At 47.1% G+C, this 6,094-nt stretch overlaps 1 non-coding gene and 1 pseudogene across 1 annotated transcript; both read left to right on the forward strand.

Moving 5' to 3' along the window:
• On the forward strand, positions 1-122 carry LOC147730073 (small nucleolar RNA U3; annotated as a pseudogene).
• A 570-nt stretch (positions 123-692) lies between these two features.
• Positions 693-910, forward strand: LOC147730074 (small nucleolar RNA U3). The gene has a single exon (XR_015308988.1). It is a non-coding gene; the product is annotated as a small nucleolar RNA U3 (small nucleolar RNA).
• Positions 911-6,094: the final 5,184 nt, after the last annotated feature.

A 6,094-nucleotide genomic window follows, 5' to 3' on the forward strand; every position in this document is an offset into this window, starting at 1 on the left:
GAAGTGTATCCTTCTGAGCGCGAAGCGAGTGGACAGTGTTGCATTAATGCAGCTGCTGTTAGCTATTGATGACCGTTCCTCTCTCTCTTACAGGAGAGCTGGAGGAAGGAAACACAAACTGAGTGGTCAGCTTCTCATTGCAGTATAAGAAAGTTGATTGAGTCTATTCTGTATTTCGTTTTGAAGGTGCTGACGGTGGCTATAAGTGGAGCGTGTGCATGTGGGTTGATAACGTTTGAGCTCTTCTGCGCTACAGGATTAATTCGAAAAGTATGTCTTCTCTTTAATTAGGTACATTCAATGTACAAGCGCCCGAAGAGGACTCTTCAAATGGACCCTGGACAAATGTATCGAACTTTTCCTGTTTGAACTTTAACTTTCACACTGTAGTCCTCTGTCTGTTTCGGGAACAGTGGGCAGGGAATCCGTGCGTGTGTGTGAAGAAAAGGCAGGCTGAATGTGATTGGTTACTGATTTCGATTATGCAGATTTTTAAAGCAGTGAGTCACCCAGGATCTACTGAGAATGCCTTATTGCTAGGAACACGTCTGCCCGTGCACCTTTAGATTGTTATTTTGTGGCGTTATACAGCCATATGTTTTTGTTGGAGTTGATGATGTCGAACCTTTCCTTACTGTACGTGAGAAGGGGTTTTACTTTCTCTGTTCGTGTGAGCTGCAGTCGTTTGTGCTAAGACTATACTTTCAGGGATCATTTCTATAGTTCTTTACTGAGGAAATGTGTTCGAAAGTGTCTGGTCTTCGCTAACCACGAGGAAGAGTTGAAGTGTGTCCTTCTGAGCGCGAAGCGAGTGGACAGTGTTGCATTTATGCAGCTGCTGTTTGCTATTGATGACCGTTCAGCTCTCTCTTACAGGAGAGCTGGAGGAAGGAAACACAAACTGAGTGGTTAGATCCTTATAACTGTATAAGAAAATGAGATAGATGATGGAGTCCATTTGTTTTTCTGTTGCTTACAATGGCTTAATGTGAGGTTTGTGCATGTGGTGTGAAAAATTTGAGCTTTCCTGCACTTGTTTATACGACAGGTTGTTTTCTTAAAGTTTTCTTCGCTTAAATTTGGTATATTTGATTTACAAACGCCCAAGGAGGACTTTTCAAATGGACCCTGGACAGATTTATCAAACCTTTCACGCAACGCATTGCCGCGCTGCCATGCCTGTAAGGGAGAGGGCAGAATGCCAGCACACATAGAAAGAGGACTAAACGGGGAGAATTAAAGATATTTCTCCTCGTGGCGTCTCTGTTGGGAAAACGTACAATGTTGACGCAGTCCCATTACTCTGAGTAAATCTGGGAATGCGTAAAAAAGCATGGGTGGATGGATGGAAACAACCAGGGGCAGATTTACAAGCCCCATGCCCCTTTTGTACCGGTGCAGGAATGCCTCCTAAAAGTGGCTGAGTGAAATCTACAAGATTTCACGCAGTCACTTTTAGGGCCATGCTGCGTCAAAACCCTGCGCCTGCTTGAAGGTGGCGTAAGGATTGATGCAGCATGTTACAGGTAGGGCACCCCCGAGCCTTGCTAAAGCTGTGTCACGCTTGCGACGCAACTCCAGCAATGTGCCGCATTTCCGCCGGGGATGCGTCACACATCTGCCGAGCGCTACAGTGCGCCGCATTGTAAATGCGGCGCATCAGTGGTGGCGCACGGGTGGGCAGATGCGTTGCAACTCTTCTGGGGTATCTCCTCTGATTAGCAGACATGCGCCAGAAGTCGTAAATCTGCCCCCCACTCTCCACCCATTTAACACATTCTCGGCTCAGAGTAACGCAAAGCAGAGAGTTGCTGCTGCCTTGCGTTTTTCGGGATCATAGGCCTCGCAGACATTTTCCAGGGGGCCAAAAAGTTTGGCCTGTCATGTGACCAAGGGCCTCATTGATGCCAGCAGGATGGCAGATGTTGTCCATGTGTAATAGCAACCCAGGCCGCACAGACGATGAACATAAGAACTGACTTACCTCATGGTTCACTATTTGCATTGCAGGGTTGGAGGAAGCATGAATGTTTTTTAAATACTTCTCAATGCACTGATATACTGAGGTGAAACGCTTCTGCATGTTGAAGGAAGGCAAGTTTTTTAGAGTTTTTTTAGAGACTGTCACATTTCATTAACGTTTGTTGCAAGATGTCTTTAAAAAAGAATGTGTTCCTTAAGTTCAGCGGTGCAGGACACCTTCACTTCTTTTCTTTTACTTTAGTTAATACGTTACTTTAGTTGTAAATAAATGCTTGGCTCTTTAATTACCATCTTTCAACTATTAGTGCTCCGTCAAGTAAACAGCAGCCCGGTGCTGCTGTACACCAGGGAGCCGCATGTAAGGGTCAGGAGAGCTGCTTGCGGCCTCTGGGCCATACTTTGAGTATCACTGCTCTAGATTTACTAAGCCATGCAATGCCACGCAAGGTGGCCTTCTCCGACTTAGTAAATCTTAGTGAAGCCCTGGAGTTGCCTAACGCTGTCTTGCATGACGCAATGACAACACAAGCGCTTCATCAATCTGGGCCCTTGTGTATGGGCTATCTTTAGAGCTTAGACTTCTGCCAGACAATTAGTGATGCACAATGATTTATCGCTGTGCCAAATTGACTGTTGAAAGGGGCTTTCTAATCCTATTTAGGCTTTTTAGACTAAAAACAAGAGTAACACCATGGTCACGGGCCCAAAAACGTATACGGCCCCAGTGGATCTTAGACTGGCGCGGATGAAGGACACCTTCTTGGTTATTTGCTGATTTTTTGTGCGGGCCCTCCCGTGGCACAAATTTGCATATGCGTAAAGGATTGCGTCTGTTTACTTATCATCACAAAAGCCCTTCTTGGCATCGCAAAACCGCGCAGCTCCCCACAAGCGCCAGCACACCCGTTAGTGTATCAAGGGCTTGATGTCTTAGACGATTGGAATTTTGCTAGATTTATTTGGGAGAGTGAAGTTGCAATGATCAAAAAATGGTTGGAATAAGCCACCTGCTCCAACGTTCTAGCGAATGTCATTAATGTGTTAGCCCCCCGTCAGGCTGGGTTCCGCCCCGCTCAATCTACGGAGTCAGTAGTGTTATCGGTTCTTGACAACCTCAGAGAAGGTATGGACACCAACCACCCCCAGGCCCTGGTCCTCCTCGACCTTTCCGCCGCCTTTGACACGGTTGACCACTCTATCTTACTTTCCCGTGTCAGGGCGGCGGGGATTGGAGGTTCGGCCTTGGTCTGGCTGTCCTCCTTCCTGAGAGACCGCACCCAGGCAGTGCGCTTGGGTAACTTCTCTGCGGACTTTCGTAAAGTACAATGCGGGGTTCCCCAGGGCTCTTCCCTCTCCCCTCTTTTATTTAACCTATACATTGCCCCTCTTATCTTTGCCCTTCAACAGCTGGAGGTTTCCGTATACAATTATGCGGACGACCTCCAGCTTATCTTTTCTCTATCCACATCCCCCGAATCCATGTCTAATTTCCAGTATGTCATGGTCTTCATCCGGGACTGGATGAACTACAACCACCTGAAGTTAAACGCCGACAAAACGGAGCTGGTTTTGACAGGTGGTTGCTCCAGTCCCTGGACCTCTCTCTTCTGGCCCCCCTCCTTTGGTCCCCCCCCCCTCCCTTCTCCATCGTCATCTGTAAAAACTCTTGGGGTCAAACTGAACGACCAACTCACTTTGCACTCCCAGGTTAGTTTTGTTGTGTCCTCTTCTTTTCTCTCACTCCGCACTATCCGCAAAGTCTCTCGGTTTTTTTCTTTCTCCGCCCTCAAGCTCATAGTCCTGGCAATGGTAACCTCTCGCCTAGACTACGGCAACGCCCTCTACTGCGGCATGCCCGCCTACAGCATGCGACGACTCCAGTTGGTCCAAAACCAGGCTGCTCGCCTGGTCTTCAACTTGGCCAAATCCCATCACGTCACTCCCCTCCTCAAGACCTTACATTGGCTCCCCATCCATGAACGAGCCCAGTTCAAGATGAGCTGCATCCCCTTTCAGGCTCGGGTCGGAGCAGCCCCTGCCTTCATTTCTTCTGAAATCAAACCCTACGTCCCTGTCAGGGAACTTCGTTCATCCGCCCAACAGCTGTTGACAGTTCCTCGCTTCAAACACAAAAATTGGGAAGGCACGAAATTCTCCACACTTGCCCCCGCTTTCTGGAACTCTCTCCCCGCCCACCTTAGATCGTGCACCCAATACCCACTCTTCCGTAAATCGCTAAAAACTTTTCTTTTCTCACAAGCTTTCTCTCCATAAAACTGCTACTTTTATCTTCCCCCGTTTTTCCTGCCCTCCTGGGCTCAGTACTCTATAGCGCCATGAAACCGCCAGGTGTACGTGCGCTTTATAAATATTTCAAACTCAACTCAAACTCATTATTGTGGTGTTCCCCTGTTTAATTTAGAGCATTGCTACATCGTTTACCGGAACGTTGAGATATCATTATAGCCGTTCTGCCTCGTCTGTCACATTGCTTACATTCTCTGTCCCCTCGCTTCTGTCAATAACTCAACTAGAGATCATTTAATGATAATTGTAGTCCCCTATAGTGTTGTCATATGCAATATTAGAATGATGGGAACTTGAGAGCTTTATTGAGAAAATGGGAGCTAGTGGTAAACTGTATTAAAAAAAACCTGCGCCTTGAAATTTCTAACGCTGTAATGCGTAGAACCGCAGAAGACAGCCTTTTGAATTGCCAACGTGCCCTAAAGCCAGGGAAACGATGTGGCTGGGTTGGCGGTAGAACATGAATTGGTGAAGTTGGCAGTCTGATGGCTGGCCGGGTTAGTGCCTCGAATTTTCACCTCATCTTGCCTTTGTAAAGGTTGGGCATAGCCTGACGTCCTTCCCAGCCACCGGTCGCATTATTAAAAAAACAAAAGAAAGTGGCCCTAAATTGTGGTAGCCTCATAGCCTGCCGCAAGAGGCCATGTGGACTGTTTCTGGTCCCCTTCCTTAATTTCTGCTCTTGCCTTCAATTTCAACCTAGCATGGCGAAGTAAGGCTTCAGTTAGCGGCTTAGACCATAGCGGCAGGTTTTAAGACTATATCTTATCTGCTGAGAGCTTAGCCAGGTGGCGGTAAAGAATGCTGCTGTGATGTCCTCCTGTGCCACTGGGGCAGATTGGCATAGCGTTATAAAAAGTTCCGTCTTGATATGTAATGAAGGAAGAAGTTGGAAATAGTGTTTGTAGGTGTCACAAAGTTGTTGCAGAAAATTCCTCATCTGAACAGGAAGGGAATGGACAGAGTTGCGTTTGTGAAACAGCTAACTGCTAGAAATGGATGCTCCTTTCTTCATTTCAGGAAGGGCTGGAAGACGGAAACAAACACTGAAAGTTTCCGTTTTTATTCTGACGAATATTAGGATCAAAACTGTCCTGACAAGTACTGATTCCCCAGTGAACGAAATCCTCGGTACAGGAAACGTAAACCGTATTTTGGATACTTCGATAGAGTAGAGATGCCTAAAGGTTTGTAGGGCCAGATAAAAGCTGCATACGTTGTAACCGGGTGCTAAGACGAGGTGTTGTTCATGGCAACACTTTCTTAGACTGCCAGCCATTCAGGGTTCATCTCAAAGTAAAACTTGCTGTTATATTCCGTAGCAACTAGATACCCAGTGGGGTGATTGGCGTGCTCTACAAATACTTATTGATCGTTTTTGCGGGAGGTCTTTCACGACGCGTGACCTCTGGTCGAATGCCATCGTCTTGTTAGGCTTGTAGATGTGAACTGGGGAAGAGTTCCTTTGTTCAGGGAGACTAAAGACATTGCCATACATATGATTCAAGAGTAAGGAGACGCGTGTGCAGTGCTTTGATTGAATTTTTGTGACCTTGCAGTGTGGCATCTGTGTTTTAAAACTTTATGTTTCACTCGCAGATCTTTTAATCTCACTCACCGTCGCTTCCCCGTTCCACCGCTGACCTAATCAGTTTGTTGTGGAGTGAAGTTGAGCACAGGAACACACCGGAAGTGACCAGACCTCCGCTGTGCCTCCTGCACCAGTCTAGGGGCCCAGCACTATTTAAACAGCAGCAGCCCGCTCTCCCAGCTGATTCAAGAGTAAGGAGAAGCGTGTGCAGCG

The sequence above is a fragment of the Lissotriton vulgaris genome, chromosome 2_1 (genome assembly GCF_964263255.1).
Source record: "Lissotriton vulgaris chromosome 2_1, aLisVul1.2, whole genome shotgun sequence".
Lineage (NCBI taxonomy): Eukaryota > Metazoa > Chordata > Amphibia > Caudata > Salamandridae > Lissotriton > Lissotriton vulgaris.